The sequence below is a fragment of the Macaca nemestrina genome, chromosome X, assembly GCF_043159975.1.
Source record: "Macaca nemestrina isolate mMacNem1 chromosome X, mMacNem.hap1, whole genome shotgun sequence".
Lineage (NCBI taxonomy): Eukaryota > Metazoa > Chordata > Mammalia > Primates > Cercopithecidae > Macaca > Macaca nemestrina.
The window spans coordinates 109,905,792-109,923,438 of record NC_092145.1 but is presented as its reverse complement, the minus strand read 5'-3'; the positions used below and the strand labels follow the sequence as shown (position 1 = coordinate 109,923,438).

The following is a 17,647-nucleotide window of genomic DNA, read 5'->3' as shown; positions in this document are numbered from 1 at the left end:
GGCTAATTTTTTTTTTTCTTTTTTTGTATTTTAGTAGACACAGGGTTTCACCATGTTGGCCAGGATGATCTCCATCTCCTGACCTTATGATACGCCCACCTTGATCTCCCAAAGTGCTGGGATTATAGGCGTGAGCCACCACAACCGGCCATAAAAAGAGGTTTCTAAAGAAAAATGTCACCATTCTACATGGACATATCATTTATCCAGGCAACTGTCTGATATAGCTGTCTGACATATTCTTAAATTAGGAATCTGCAATTATACTTGTGATTCCACTTAACTATTTCAAAGATATAGATTTTTCCCTCAGAGAAATCAGCCTAGAGTCCACCAACCTAGCAAAATGCTTTTTTTCCACATAATTTTGCTGCTTGGCAGTGGATTCTTTTGTCTTACTACTTTATAAAAATTCCATCTGACAGCTTTTTACCCTTAATATTAGCACTGGGAGCTATTCTTTGCTGTGAGAGTAGACCAGGGCTGGGAGAACCAGGAGCAAGTTTGAGAGGAGGCCAGGCAAAGGAAAAGGGAAGTCAAGTCAAGGTCAGTATCAAGGCCATGCCCAGTGTGTTGGATAAAAAAACAAACAAACAAACAAAATACACTACTCAGGGTCTTCCTGGCTTTAGTTCTTTTCCAGTTGCCTGATAGACTTGGTGGGACACAGTTGGCTAGAGAGGGACCAAAAGTACAAGAAAATTTAGTGGTGGTGGTGGAGGTGTGGCAGCAAGTACCATTTGTAAAGCCGTCTAACTGCTAATATTTTTATGCAACATTTACAGTTCATAAAGAACTTTCATATATACCACTCCATTTCATTATCATAACCTTACTAACTCCACTCAGAAAAGAAGAAACTCAGGCTTAGGGAGGTGAAATATATCACATAAGGTTTGAACACAAGTTTTTTGCTTCCAAATTTCTATGTCCCCCCAACCCCCAAATAGTGGTTCTCTTAAGTTGTACTATAGACCAGCATCAGCATCACCTGAGAACTTGTAGGAAAGAAAATTCTGGGGACCCATCCTCGACCTTTTGAATCAGAAAACTCTGGGGGTGGGGCCCAGCAATCTGAGTTTTGTTTTGTTTTGTTTTTATACTTTATGTTCTGGAATACATGGGCAGAACATGCAGGTTTTTTACATAGGTATACACGTGTCATGGTGGTTTGTTGCACCCATCAACCCATCATCTACATTAAGTATTTCTCCTAATGCTATCCCTCCCCTAGCCCTCCACCCCTGACAGGCCCCAGTGTGTGATATTTCCCTCACTGTGTCCATGTGTTCTCATTGTTCAACTCCCACTTATGAGTGAGAACATGTGGTGTTTGGTTTTCTGTTCCTGTGTTAGTTTGCCTAGAATGATGGTTTCCAGCTTCATCCATGTCCCCGAAAAGGACATGAACTCATCCGTTTTTATGGCTGCATAGTATTCCACGGTGTATATGTGCCACATTTTCTTTATCCAGTCTATCATTGATGGGCACTTGCGTTGGTTCCAAGTCTTTGCTATTGTGAATAGTGCTACAATAAACATATGTGTACATGTGTCTTTACAGTAGAATGATTTATAATCCTTTGGGTATATACCCAGTAATGGGATTGCTAGGTCAAATGGTATTTCTAGTTCTAGATCCTTGAGGAATCGCCACACTGTCTTCCACAATGGTTGAACTAATTTACATTCCCAACAACAGCGTAAAAGTGTTCCTATTTCTCCAAATCCTTTCCAGCATCTGTTGTTTCCTGACTTTTTAATGATTGCCATTCTAACTGGCATGAGATGGTATCTCATTGTGGTTTTGATTTGCATTTCTCTAACGGCCAGTGATGATAAGCTTTTTTTCATGCTTGTTGGCCACATAAATATCTTCTTTTGAGAAGTGTCTGTTCATATCCTTCACCCACTTTTTAATGGGGTTGTTTTTTTTCTTGTAAATTTGTTTAAGTTCCTTGTAGATTCTGGATATTAGCCCTTTGTCAGATGGATAGATTGCAAAAATTTTCTCCCATTCTGTAGGTTGCCTGTTCACTATGATGATAGTTTCTTTTGCTGTGCAGAAGCTCTTTAGTTTAATTAGATCCTGTTTGTCAATTTTGGCTTGTGTTTCCATTGCTTTTGGTGTTTTAGTCATGAAGTCTTTGCCCATGGCTATGTCCTGAATGGTATTGCCTAGGTTTTCTTCTAGGGTTTTTATGGTTTTAGGTCTTACATTTAAGTCTTTAATTCATCTTAATTTTTGTATAAGGTGTAAGGAAGGGGTCCAGTTTCAGTTTTCTGCATATGGCTAGCCAGTTTTCCCAACACCATTTATTAAATAGGGAATCCTTTCCCCATTGCTTGTTTTTGTCAGGTTTGTCAAAGAACTGATGGTTGTAGATGTGTGGCATTACTTCTGAGACCTTAGTTCTATTCCATTGGTCTATATATCTGTTTTGGTACAGTATCATGCTGTTTTGGTTACTGTAGCCTTGTAGTATAGTTTGAAGTCAGGTAGTGTGATGCCTCCAGCTTTGTTCTTTTGGCTTAGGATTGTCTTGGCAATCTGGGCTCTTTTTTGGTTCCACATGAAATTTAAAGTACTTTTTTCTAATTCTGTGAAGAAAGTCAATGGTAACTTGATGGGGAAAGCAATCAATCTAAAAATTGCCTTAGGCTGTATGGCCATTTTCACGATATTGATTCTTCCTATCCATGAGCATGGAATGTTTTTCCATCTGCTTGTGTCCTCTCTTATTTCCTTGAGCGGTGTAGTTCTCCTTGAGGTCCTTCGCATCCCTTGTAAGTTGTATTCCTAGGTATTTTATTCTCTTTGTAGCAATTGTGAATGGGAGTTCACTCATGATTTTGCTGTATTTGTCTATTATTAGTATATAGGAATGCTTGTGATTTTTGCACATTGATTTTGTATCCTGAGATTTTGCTGAAGTTGCTTATCAGCTTACGGAGATTTTGGGCTGAGATGATGGGGTTTCCTAAATATACAATCATGTCATCAGCAAACAGAGACAATTTGACTTCCTCTCTTTCTATTTGAATACCCTTTATTTCTTTCTCTTGCCTGATTGCCCTGGCCAGAACTTCCAATACTATGTCGAATGGGAGTGGTGAGAGAGGCCATCCTTGTCTTGTGCCGGTTTTCAAAGGAAATGTTTCCAGCTTTTGTCCATTCAGTATGATGTTGGCTGTGGGTCTGTCATAAACAGCTCTTATTATTTTGAGATACATTTCATCAATACCTAGTTTATTGAGAATTTTTAACATGAAGGGGTGTTGAGTTTTATCGAAGGCCTTCTCTGCATCTATTGAGATAGTCATGTGTTTTTTGTCATTGGTTCTGTTTATGTGATGGATTACATTTATTGATTTACGTATGCTGAGTCAGCCTTGCATCCCAAGGATGAAGCCGACTTGATCGTGGTGGATCCTCTAGATGATTCTAATGCATGCTCATAAGTTTGAGAACCATTACTGTACCATACTTTTTAAAACAGATTTTCAAGTGACTTCTTCTAAATACTGGCTGCTGCTATTTTGGTTCTTGTGGGGTGCTGCTTTCCAAGGTAGGCTGGAAACCTACCTTTAGCTGTCAGTGCTATGTGTATAATAGAGGGCAGCTGCTTAAAAAGTATGTAAGTTCCAGGGACAGGAATGTTCTTCTTTAGGGTGAGGAAGCTCCTGGGACTAAGAGAGCAATTCTTGAATCACAGCTGCCCTTGTCAGGGGGAGATAAGTGCTGGTGAGCAGTTGCCATATATGTACTTCCCTGGTAAGGCCTCTTTTCATTAAGGCTTTTGTATGGTTCCACAATGTTCCACATAAGCCCTTGGGAAATTTCTCTTTCTGAGGTATTTATATTTACAAACCTCGAGTTCATCAAGCTGTTCACTTCATTTTCTATACCTTTATTAAGGTTTAGTTGACAAAATTGTACATATTTATAATACACATTTTTTCATATATGTAAACATTGTGAAATGATTAAATAAAGCTAATTTACATATCCATAGCCTCACATACTTATCATTTTTGGTGGTGAGAACATTTAAGATCTACTCTCTTAGCAATTTAAGTATACAATACATTATTATTAACTACAGTCACTATTCTGTATATTAGATTTCCAGAATGTACTCCTCTTGTTCAACTGAAGCTTTGTATCCTTTGATCAACAGCTCATTTCCTGCCCCACCCCTCCATCCCTGGTGACCACCATTCTACTCTCTGCTTCTATGAGTTTGACGTTTTATTATTATCATTATTATTTTTAATATAATTTCGACTTCTATGTTTGATTCAGGGGGTGCATGTGCAGGTTTGTTACACGGGTATATTGTGTGATTCTGAAGTTTGGGGTATGAATGATCCCATCACCTGGGTACTAACCACAGTACCCAATAGCTTTCCAGTCCTTGTCTCCCTCTGTCCTTCCCTCCCCTATCTAGTAGGCCCCAGTGTCCATTGTTGCCATCTTTATGTCCATGAGTACCCATTGTTCTTACTTATAAGTGGGAGTTAAACATGTGGTATTTGGCTTTCTGTTCCTGCATTAATTTGCTTAGGATAATGACATCCAGCTATATCTATGTTGCTGCAAAGGACATGATTTTGTTCTTTTTTATGGCTGCATAGTATTCCATGGTGTATATATACCACATTTTATTTATCCAGTACACCACTGATGGGCACCTAGGTTGATTCCATGTCTTTGCTATTGTGAATAGTGCTGCAATGAACAAACAAGTGCAGGTGTCTTTTTTGGTAGAACTATTTATTTTCTTTTGTATATATACCAAGTAATGGGATTGCTGGGCCAGAGTTCAGCTTTTTTACATTTCACATATGGGATCATGTGGTATTTGTCTTTCCACGCCTGGTTTATTTCCTTAGCATAATGTCCTCCAGTATCATACACATACATGTTGTACAAATGCAGGATTTCCTTCTTTTTTATGGCTGAATAGTATTTCATTGTATATATGTATGTGTGTGTGTATATATATTTATTTCTCTCTCACACACACACACACACACATATATATAACATTTTCTTTATTCAGTCATTTGTTGTTGGACACTTAGATTTAGTCCATATCTTGGCTATTGTGAATAATACTGTAATAAACATGGGAGTGCAAATATCTCTTTAACATACTGATTTCATTTGCTTTAGATATATACCCAGAAGTGGGACTGCTGGATTATATTATAGTTCTATTTTTAGCTTTTTGAGAGACCCTCATACTGTTTTCCATAATGGCTATACTAATTTACATTTCTACCAATAGTGTATAAGGGTTCCTTTTTCTTCACACCCTCACCAACAGTTGTCTTTTTGATAATAGACAGTCTAACAGATGTGAGGTGATATGTCATTGTGGTTTTGATTTGCATTTCACTGATGATTAGTGATGTTGAACATTTTTTAAATATACCTGTTGACCATTTATATATCTTCTTTTGAGCAATGTCTCTACAGATCTTTGGAACATTTTTCAATCAAGTTATTTGTTTTCTTACTATTGATTTGTTTGATTTCCTTATATGTTTTGGATATTCCTTATCAAATATGATTTGCAAATATTTACTCCAATCCTGTAGGTTTGTTGTCTCTTTGCTCTGTGGATTGTTTCCTTGGCTGTACAGAAGCTTTTTAATTTGATGCAATCCAACCTATTTTTGCTTTTGTTGCCTGTGCTTTTAGGGCCATAGCCAAAAAATCTTTGCCAAAGCCAAATGTCAAAAAGCTTTTCCATATGTTTTCTTGTAGTAGTTTTAGAGTATAAGGTCTTATGTTTAAGTCTTTAATCAATTTTGAATTGGTTTTTATATATGGTATAGGATAAGAGTCCAATTTCATTCTACATGTGAATATCCAGTTTTCACAACACCATTTATTGAAGAGACTGTGCTTTCCTCATTATGCATTCTTGACACTTTTGTTAAAGATCAGTTGGCTGTAAATGTGTGGATTTATTTTTGGGCTCTCTCTTCTGTTCCATAGAACTGTATTTCCGTTTTTATGCCAGTACCATACTGCTTTGATTACTATAGTTTTATAGTATATTTGGGATCAGGTAGTATGATGCCTCCAGCTTTTTTTTTTTTTCTCAAGATCTCATTAGCTGTTTGAGGTCTTTTGTGGTTCCTTACAAATTTTAGAATTTTTTATTCCTGTGAAAAAATGTAGTTGGAATTTTGATAGAGATTGCATTCAATCTGTAGATTGTTTTCGGCAGTATGGACATTTTAATGATAGTAATTCTTCTAACCCATGAGCATGGAATATCTTATTTTTATTTATGTCTTATTTATTGTGTCCTCTTTAATTTATTTCATCAATATTTTACAGTTTTTAGTATACAGATTTTTATCTCATTGATTACATTTACTCCTAAGTATTTTAGATTTATTTTGATGCTATTGTAAATGGGATAGTTTTAAAAATTTCTTTCTAAGTTTATTGTTGGTGTATAGAAATGTTATTGATTTTTACAGGGTAATTTTGTATCCTGCAACTTTACCGAATTCTTTTATTATTTCTAAGAGCCTTTTGGTGAAGTTCTAGGGTTTTCTGTATAAGATCATGTCACCTACAAATAAAGACAGTTTAACTTCTTCCTTTTCAATTGATATGGCTTTTATTTCTTTTTCTTGCCTAATTGCTCTGGTAGGACTTTCAGTACTATGTTGAGTAGAAGTGGGGAAAATGGGCACCCTTGTCTTTTTCCTATTTTTAAGGAAAAGCTTTCAGCGTTCCACCATGGAATATAATGTTAGCTGTGGGCTTCTCATATATAGCTTTATTGTGTTGAGGCACATTCCTTCTACACCTAATTTTTGAACAGTTTTTTTTTTTTTATCATGAAAGCATGTTGCACTTTGTGAAATTCTTTTTTTGTATCTATTGAGATGATCATATGACTTTTATCCTTCTGCTAATGTGGTATATCACATTTATTGATTTGTGTATGTTGAACTATCTTTGCAGTAAGGAAATGAGGAAATTCAGTGGGGAGTGGATTGGGAAGGTGGGGGTAGGTGAATCTATGTTCCTCAGAAGGAAAATAATATAGCATTATGGTATGTTTACAATGTTCTCCTGAAGTGTAGAGGACTCATTTTTCATTGTATATGCCTTCTGCAAGTATTGCTTTGAAAAAAAAAAAAAAAAGAAAGAAACACTTAAAAATTAACTTTTACAAACCAAACTAATTCTTTTTTGCTATGGTTTAAATATATATGTCTTTTCAGCATTCATATTGGGACAAGTTGATGGTATTAAGAGATAAGGCCCTTGGGAGGGGATTAGGCATTGAGGGCTCTGCCCTCAGGGATAGTATTAGTGCCCTTATAAAAGGGTTTGAGGAAGAGTTTGCCTCTTTTGCCCTTCTACTTCTTCTGCTATGTGAGGACACAGCATTTTTCCCCTTTGCTCTCCCTCTATGTGAGGACATAGCAACAAGGCACCACCTTTGAAGCAGAGAATAGCCCTCACTGGATATTAAATCTGCTGGTGCCTTGGTCTTGATTTCCCAGCCTCTAGAACTGTGAGAAACAAATTTCTGTTCTTCACAAATTACCCACTCTAAGGTATTTTGTTGTAGTAGCATAAATGAACTAAGATACCTTCCCACTCTTCTGCTGGTGCTGGTGACAGCCTGAATCATTTACTAAGGTGATAAATCTGGTAGACACTCTGGACTCCCTCCTCTTATTTACCCCTCACATCTGTCTAATCAGGCACCAAGACTTATTGATTCTACCTCCTAGACTAGATAATTCTCAAATCTGCCCCTCCACTCTATCCCTAAATCACTTTTAACTATAGCATTCATTTTCTAACTGGTTGACCTGCCTCTTTTCTCCCTGCAAAATGCAAATGAATACATCTTTTCAAATCGCAAATCCGGTCTTGCCACTCTCATGCTTAAAATTCTTCACTGGATTCCTAGTACTTATGTGAAAAGTCCAAATTCATTAGCATGGTAGCCTAGACCTTCCTTGTTCTTAACCACTATTCTAACCTCCCTCCTCTACAGGTACAGGTAGAGGGAAAGGAAGGGAACATGATGAACCAGAAATTGATAATAAAAGGGAAAGCCTCCCAGAAATCCTTTGTGACCAGGAAGAGTGCTGAGGGCCAGGAGAGAACTTAGGACAAAGAAAAACCATGAATTAGTCGTGGGGGAGATCTGGAGGAGCAGTCTGCAGGATACTGCATCCATGTTGGGGAGCAGAGGAGTCTATAAGGAATGTGAATGCACAGCATTCAGGCAGGAGTGCTTTGACGCTGGGGACATTTCCTGTGGAACACTGAAGGACCATGAAACTTTAGGTATTCTGACATAATACATAATGTCTACTAATAGTCTGCATCCAGGGGGAAATCCAAATTGAGATCTGGTTGTCAAGGAAGGGTATAAATTGACCCAGATGAAAGGTACTTCTAGAGAAGGAATATTGATAGCATATTAAAATCATGGAAATGAAAGGGGAACAATGGTGTCTTGAGGGTAGGATATATGAGGAGGAGAAGTGGTGAACAGTAAGGCCAGAGAGGCAAACTGGGCCAGAACATGGAGAATGGTAAAATCAGATTCACATTTTGGAAAGTTGTGTCCATTGGCATTTTGTAGGGAGAAAAGATGCAGGTGGATCAGATAGGAAATGAGCACTATACTCCAAGTGATGTATAATTCAGGGATAGAGTAGAGGGGCAAGTTTGAGAAATGTCTGGTCTAGAGGTAAAATCAGTTAGTCTTGGTAGCTGAGACAGATGTGAGGGATAAATAAGAGGGAGTATAGAGTGTCTATCAGATTTTTCACTCTAGTTTGTGATTCAGCCTGTCACTAGCATCAGCAGAAGAGTAGGGAGGAGAATTAGTTCAGTTTTAGAAAAACTGCAGATTTTTAAGTATTTTTAAATTATTTAAAGCAATACTTGCAGAAGGCAAACCATTCAAATAGTACAAAGGCATATACAATGAAAAAGGAATGCCCCATACTCCAAGGGAAACCACTTTTAACAGTTTGTTTATCCCTGAGCAGCAATATGACAGAGTGTGAAGAACATAAGCTCTAGAATAAGACTGTCTGGATTTGAGTCTACCATTTCCAGCTGTATGTCCTTGGGCTAGTTATTTAACCTCTGTACCTCACTTACATTATCTCTAAAATGGGAATTATAATAATGGGACACAGAAAAGGCAAATTAATATACTGCTTGGAACTTTGCCGTTGGTGCTTAACAACATATATTGGAGATAATTCCATATCCACATACACTTTTCTTAAATAAATTTTAAATAACTGAATAGTATTTTACCAAGTGATTATTTTTATAGTTTATTTAGCCTTTACTCAAGTAATGAACATGAAGCTGTTTTTGCTAATACAAATAATGTGATTAATACCTTTTTACATGTCTTCATACACATACATGATTATATATTTTATAGAAAGTCCTACAAGTGGAACTATGGGTCAAAAAGTACATAAATGTTTAATTGTGATAAAATATACTAAGATCCAAAGAGGTTATGCTAATTTACACTTCCAACAATGTATTAGAGCAGTGCTTTACAAACTTTCATACGCCTACAAGTCACCTGGGGATCTGATTAAAAGGCAGATTCTGATTTAGTAGATCTGAGATGGAGCTGAATTTCTAAAAAGTTCTCAGTTGATGCAGATGCTGCTGATCCAAGGACCACACTTTGAGTAGCAAGGTATAAGAGCACACGTATTTCTCCACATGCTTGCCCCCCCAAAAAAAATGTATATTAAACGCTCTGATTTTTCCCATTCTGATAGGTGAAAGTTATGTCTCATTGCGTAAATTAATCTATACTGCTTTAATTGTAAGTGTTGAGCGTCTCTCTCTCTTTCTCTCTCTCTCCTCTCCCTCTTTCCATCTCTCCCTCTCTTTCCCTGAGTTAGGGTCTTGCACTGTTGCCCAGGCTGGAGTGCAAGGGTGTGATCATGGCTCACTGCAACCTTAAACTCTGGCTCAAGTGATGCTCTCGCCTCAGCCTTCTCTGAGTAGCTGGGACTATAGGGCGTGCACCACCATGCCTGGCTAACTTTTAGTCTTTTTGTCAAGACAGGGTCTCACTATGTTTCTCAGGCTTGTCTTGAACTCCTGGCCACAAGCAATCCTCCTGCCTTGGCTACCCCCAAATGTTGGGATTACAGGCATGAGACACTGTGCCAACATAGTATCTTTTCATTTGTTGTTAAAAGCCCACTTTCTTTTTGTCTGAACTGCCTGTTCAGGTTCTTTTTTCCTTTTTGAGTGGTTTGTTGGCATTTTCCCGTTATTCTCAAGAGCTCTTTATATATTATATATTAAGGGAGCCAGCCTCTTGCCATATCAGATGCAAAATCTTTTCCCCAGTTTTTTTCTTTGGATTTTATTTTTGTATTTTTCTGGTGCTTTAAATTTTAACTTTTGTGCTGTCAGATTTAACAGTTTTCTCTTTTATGGCTTCCAGGTTTTTTTTTTTTTTTTTTTGGTTGTTTTTTGTTTTTGTTTGAGACAGGGTCTCATTCTATCGCCCAGGCTGCAGTGCAATGGTGCGATCTCCACTCACTGCAACCTCTACCTCCCGGATTCAAGTGATTCTCATGCCTCAGTCTCCTGAGTAGCTGGGATTACAGGCATGCACCACCACACCTGGCTAATTTTTGTATTTTTTGTAGAGAGACGGGGTTTTGCCATGTTGCCCAGGCTGGTCTCAAACTCCTGAGCTCAGGTAATCTGCCCACCTTGGCCTCCCAAAGTGCTGGGAATACAGGCGTGAGCCACCGCACCTGGCCAGCTCCCAGGTTTTGTGTTTTGCTTAGAAAGACTTTTCATATTTAAAGATAAAATCATGTACTAAAAGTTGTATACTAAACAATGTCTTTGAATCATTATGGTTAGACTTCATTAGGGTTTACTGATCAGTCTATTCATGTGCTAGTGCCAAAGTATTTTAATTACTGTAATTTTATAATATGCTTTAACAGGACTAGCCGCTTTGGCTTTTATTTCTCTTTTATTCAGACCTTTCTTGACTAATCTTACATATGTACTTCAGAATCAGTTTGGGCATGTTGGATTGTAGTGTGTCTGGAGCACAACTCCGTGTGTAGAACTCTAACATGCAGTTGAAAATGATCATCTGGAATCTGGGCATGTGGTCTTCCCTAGATATAGAAATCTGGGAGTCATCAGTGGTACCTGAAGCCTCTCGATAAAAGTTCATAGAATAAGAAAATGAGGCTGAGATAGAACTCTAGGTTAATGGTTCTCAAAATTCAGTTCCCACACCAGCAGCATCAGCATTATCTGAGAACTTCTTGAGCTCCTACTAGATCAGAAACTCTGGAGAGAGGGGAGGAGCAGTATGTTCTTTAATATAAACTCTCCAGGGGAATTTAATGTACATTCAAGTTTGAGAATTACTGTTCTAGGGTATATCTGTGCATAAAAGACAAATTAAGGAAAAAGAGCTCAACTAGCAGTAGGAAAACAAGGAAAAAGAAGTGTTATGCACTGGGCGTGGTGGCTCATGCCTGTAATCCCAGCACTTTGGGAGGCCAAAGCAGGCGGATCATGAGGTCAAGAGTTCAAGACCAGCCTGGTCAACATAGTGAAAACCCGTCTCTACTAAAAACACAAAAAAATTAGCCAGGTGTGGTGGGGTGCACCTGTAATCCCAGCTACTCGGGAGGCTGAGGCAGGAGAATCACGTGAACCTGGGAGGCAGAGGTTGCAGTGAGTGGAGATTGCGCCATTGCACTCCAGCCTGGGTGACAATGTGAGACTCCATCTCAAAAAAAACAAAAAGTGTTACGATAATAAAAGAATACAAATTTCTAGAAAGAAGTGCTCAACAGTGCCCAAAGCTGCAATGATGAAGCAAAATAATATTTATTAAGCAACTACTATTTCCAAAGGGCTTATGTATATCAGCTCATTTACTCATGTAATAAAGTAAATATCATTATCCCCATTTTATAGATAAGAAAACTATGATTAAGTAACTTACCAAAGGTCATCTAGCTGATATGTGATTTGACACCAGTTCTACCATATAATAATGGCTTAAAAACTTACTGAAAAATTGCTCATTAGAAAAGGAGAAGAAACTATGCTCCTTGATTTTTTTTTCAATCTGGAAGACATTAATTCACCTTGGAACCATACAGAGGAGAGTGGCATAGTAGTGGTAGGAGTAGAAGGCAGACTGCAGTGAGGAAATGGGAGGTGAGAAAATAGAGCCAATGTCTAAGATGTTTGGCTGTGAAGGAAAAGAAATTGGTAGTTGGATGAGGATAAAAGTTAAGGGCAGATTATGTTTTTAGGATGAAGAGACCATCTGCAAATATTTATGTAGAATTTTGATTAATTTAGATTAGAAATTTCATTCTAAGGCTCCAGGACAATCTCTAGTACTGACCTCTCACTTAAATACCACACCAGTTCTACCTATTCCCTACAACTGCCCATTGGCTTTCTATATTTTCTATCACCTCAAACTAAAAACAACAAAAACCAAACAAAAATTGATACCAAGCCTAGCTCTTTCTATTTTTGTTTTGTTTGTTCATTTTAAATTCTTAAAGGTCTGACTGGCTCAAACTTGGTAATCATTATGTATTCCTCCTCTTCTTCGGCCTTTATACTGAATTAGTCACCAAGTGCTGGCTTTGAAATATCTTCCCCTATTAACTTGCCCTGCCTATTCCTACTGTCACTGCTCCCTGTACTACATAAGCAATCGTGTAGTGTGAGCTCCTTACATCCAATCCAACCCACACCAATTTTCCACAAACACCAATCTCATACTTATTCAACTGCTTGCAATCCTGCAATGGTTTCCCATTGCCTACTAAGTAAAGCTTGCTTTTTCTGGGCCTTCTATAGATTGTTCACTTTTATCTCTCACTGAGCCCCCATATAAATCTTAAGTTGGATGGACCTCCTTTATGTTTCCCAAAACTACATTTCTTTTCATCCCTTTTTTATGCATTCCTATAAACTATTTAGGAATTAAGTCAAGCTCCCCCTCTTGTTTGCAAACATAGTGTTATGTTTTCTGCCTCTAATCTTCAAAATCACTTGCTGCTGGCATCACTCATTTTGATAATCACGTACTTCCTTGCTCAAGCATTTTGCCTATGTATGTCTTATCTCTCTCAACTAGAGTACAGGGTTAGAGCATACTCCTATGATCACCACCACATTGCTTAACATACATGCTCAGCACTCAAAAATATTTGTTAAATCAATGAAATTGTATCATGGGACCTTGCCATTTGAAGAGATCATTGGTGAATTAATTTTGGAAAATGCCTTTTTAAAAAACTCTCAAATGCCATATTAAGAACAACAATACACATTCACTGAATATGTAGCCAGTATCAGGTATTTTCTCTTGAAGTACCTATTTAATGCTTACCAGATCCCTGTCAGGTGAAAGTTATTACTCTGAATTACCATCAAGACAAAACTATGAGATGTTTAAAGACTTGCCCAGTATTTCCACTACTTCTACAGAGTACGTATAGCCCGCATTCAAAAACCCCAAATCCATTGTTCTATTCTCTACGACACAGACTTTTTTCTTTCATTTTTATTTTTTAAACAGGGCCACATTGTTCTTACTTGAATTAAAAAGATTATTTTTCTGTACTTTTGATATGAAAATTCTAATTAAGAAAATAGGTAAATAATGAGTATATTTTTATCTCGAGTTTAGTGTCTAATTACAGTTTCTGTGACTAATGAGAGAAAGTACCTTTGTGTCCCCAAAGTAAACTTGTACCATAATGCAAAGGGAGATGAGATGCAGCTGGGTGCTGTATTAACATTCATGATTATGCATCATATGTTCCAAAAATGAATTGTTGTTTGACAGGAAGGGAAATGACAATAGTAAGAATTATAGCAAAAGCACATAAGGTTAATCAATATATAATCGACTCTCAAATATGCACATTTTGGATGTTTTCTTTTATTGGTGTTTATGATTTACTATTTAGAAACACTGTAAAGTAATCTACTAGAATATATTTCCCTATTAAAGATGCCTGAATTGAAAACATGCACATATAAAGTGAATACATTTTTAATGACACATAGTAGATATATTACTTAAGGGAGATTTTGCTCCACAAACGCAATAACCTACACATAATGAGGTGTTCTCCAGCAATACTTGGTCTAAAACACACACACACCACACCATACACCCCCACACACACACAAATACACATACACACACTTTGGGGACAATTTAAACCTATTGGGAGAAAAAGACTAGATTAAAAACTCACTTTTCAGTATCTCCTAATGCATACATTATTAAACATAGCACACCCCAAAGAAACAGGAGGAATGGAGAATACAGATGACAACATTTTTCCACTGACTGAGATCTAGCTTCAAATCAGAAAAGAGGATGCCTTCACCCAACAGATGGCTACTAATGTCTTTTTTTTTAAATTATTTTTTATTATTATACTTTAAGTTCTAGGGTACATGTGCATAACGTGCAGGTTTGTTACATATGTATACTTGTGCCATGTTGCTGTGCTGCACCCATCAACTCGTCAGCACCCATCAACTCGTCATTTACATCAGGTATAACTCCCAATGCAACCCCTCCCCCCTCCCCTCTCCCCATGATAGGCCCCGGTGTGTGATGTTCCCCTTCCCGAGTCCAAGTGATCTCATTGTTCAGTTCCCACCTATGAGTGAGAACATGCAGTGTTTGGTTTTCTGGCTACTAATGTCTTAACGTAAGGAGCCAAAAATCATCACTTCAGTTGCAAGCAGACCCACACCTAGAACCTTAACCCTCATCCAATCTAAAAGCTAATTAACTCAGTTTATTCTTCTGTGAAGACTGGTGAGCATCTCAGGTCGAGGCAAAGTTAAAGCCTGGGTAACTAAGAAATCCTCAATTATCCTCTCAGACCAATTTACAATTTTTCTCTGGGCTCTACTGGGGCGTCAAGGTTACTACTGAGGATAACACAGGGAGAGGCAAAGGAGAAAGCACGCACAGCTTGATTTTTAAACTCACACAAGGATTTCTGAAGAACCCAGTTAAAATATTTCATTTAAAGCCTCTGAAAATATCACTGAGACAGAGGTAGGTAGGCACATCAGTAGCAACCAGCTGAGGTGCTACAGAGAGCAAACTAGATATGAAGTCAGATAGATCTGGCTGTGAGACAGTGGACATGTCAGTTACTTCATTTCTTCGTACCTCAGTCTCCTTATCTGTAATGTGGGGATATATTTATCCCTACACCTTATAAGAGAGCTGTGCCAATTAAATGACATGATGCATTTGTTAGCTGCCAGCACTGTATTTCGCCCACCATATGTGCTGGGATAGAAGGACAGAACTAACATTTACAGAGTGTCTATTAAACCTGAAAGTAATCATAGTTCTGGCCAAGCCTCTAAGTTAGGTGGGAAGGCACCATGGAAGAACTCTTCATTCTGGATTGAAATCCCTAAGGAGAATTTTGTTTATCTTTTCCTGGTCTTAACATTTTCAGACCAACTGTTGGGCCAAGGACCGATACAGCACTATCACAGTGAGCTGAAGAATTATGATACTACTAATGAATGGAATTCTCCAAAATTCAGCCCCATTTATATAGGGAAAACAGATGGGATCTGAAGTCAAACACAGAGACTGAATTTGAGTTCCAGCTCTGACACTTATTAGCTTCGTGGTCTTAGACAACTGATGTGTCCATTTGAGCCTTGGTTTGCTATCACTACTGTATTCCATGATGGCATGAGGTCTCAGGCCAAGCAAGCTACTCAGATCCTGGGATATAACATACAGGCAACACAGAGCTACTTTCCCAGTCTATCTGTGACAAACCAATGGTCATTGCAAGCTTTTACCCTGATGAGTTATGGGGAGAGGAAAAGAAATTATTTTTATGGTGATAATTTACTGCGGCATGAAAGGGGCCTCTAGCAATTCTTCTTGTTCTAGGAAATTCATCATAATAGTGATTCTGAATCACATATAATAGACCAGCCATACTCTCCATCACTTCATAAGCGACCTCTCCTACTCATCCTTAAACTTTTCCTTTACTCAACTCCAAGCCTTTCTCAGGAAATAGGAAGTAGAAAAGAATCATACACAGGTACACATACTGAGAGAGATGAGAGAGAGAGGAGGTGGGGAGGCAGGAATATAGCAAGAGAAACATTTCTTAATCTCATACAAAATGCATACACCAAAACAAGTTTTTAATTTTTGTTCAAAATATTCCATTCTTTTGGAAGGGCCATGGGTGCTTTAAGAAATATCTTTCTGAAGTGCAAAGAGAGAAAACCTCAGGTAAGTAACCTTCAATGTGTGTAAATTTAAATCATGCCTTTTTTTATGACTGAGAGAAGGGCAGGTGATGTTCTACTCTTTCCCCCAAAGGAAAAGAAAACTACCATGTATAATTTCTCAAAGACTATTCAAAGGCATTCATTAACTTTATACTTAACAAAATTGAGGGATATTCTACACCTTCATCACAGAAGAAAGGAAGAATATATTTCTGCATTAGGAGCCAGAGACAATCATTTTTAGCTGAACAAGGGTGCCAGAACAGCCAACCCATGCTTTCCCTTTGATTAGCTGGAAAGCAATCAATGCACTCTTGTTAGATTGGAGCTTTCACTCAAAATAGAAACTGGCCTGATGTCCAAAAAGTCGGCAGTTCAGAGACTAATCCCCAGAAGGGATCTTGATATTTGTGTTAAGACCCAGAGTTGGCATGCTCATCAGAACCCAAGTTTAAGACAGGCTTGAAGAAGTTGTTAATAGACTGGTGAGGCATATTCAACATCTTCAAAATTCACACGTTTATTTCATCAGCTGAAACAAACAGCTTAGGTACTTAAGGTTTGCTTCATTTAGCTGTTTTAATAAAGATATTGGGTTTTAAATAAACATATTTATTTAACTTTAAAATTTATTAAAGATATGGGGAGGTAATACTTATAAATCTTAGGATTGGGGGCAAAAACATTATTTATTGAGACTTCTGCTTCTGGGTAAATGGAGATGAACTTTCTCCCATTCCTTTCACTAATATAACTAGAACCCTTGGACATTATGTATAAAACAAACATAAGACGACTCTCGGCTGACTGCCTCTGATATCATTCATTAGGAGAAAATATTTGCAAAACATATTTCTGACAAAGGACTAGTATCTAGAACATGAAAAGAAATTTTAAAACTTAGGAGTAAAAGAATAATCCAGTTAGAAGGGTCTTAATGTAATGAAAATGATTTATATTACATTAAGAAGGCAAACCAGTGAGGGACCTTGAGTTCCAAGGAATGACACAGTGATAAGGTCCCTGGCTTTTCTTTTTACCTTCTATAGCCCAGATTAGGAGCTGAGAAGCAACAACTTGGAAATACTTGGGGGCACAGATCAAATAAGCCCCAGAAAGAGCCTGCTCTCACTATCCAGAGGACTGGGACAGGGGTAGACACCAAGACATAAAACTTTTAGATAATAACTGCTCTACTCCATCCAAACAGCACAGGAAAACTGTGGCCCCAGCAGCCCTCATGCCAACGAAGGCTGAGTGGGGAACCTAGAC

At 37.8% G+C, this 17,647-nt stretch overlaps 1 protein-coding gene across 8 annotated transcripts in view; it reads right to left on the bottom strand.

Moving 5' to 3' along the window:
• LOC105493946 (shroom family member 4) overlaps window positions 1-17,647 on the bottom strand; it is a 248,458-nt gene that overhangs the window by 74,767 nt on the left and 156,044 nt on the right. The gene's annotated exons all lie outside the window — the stretch shown is intronic.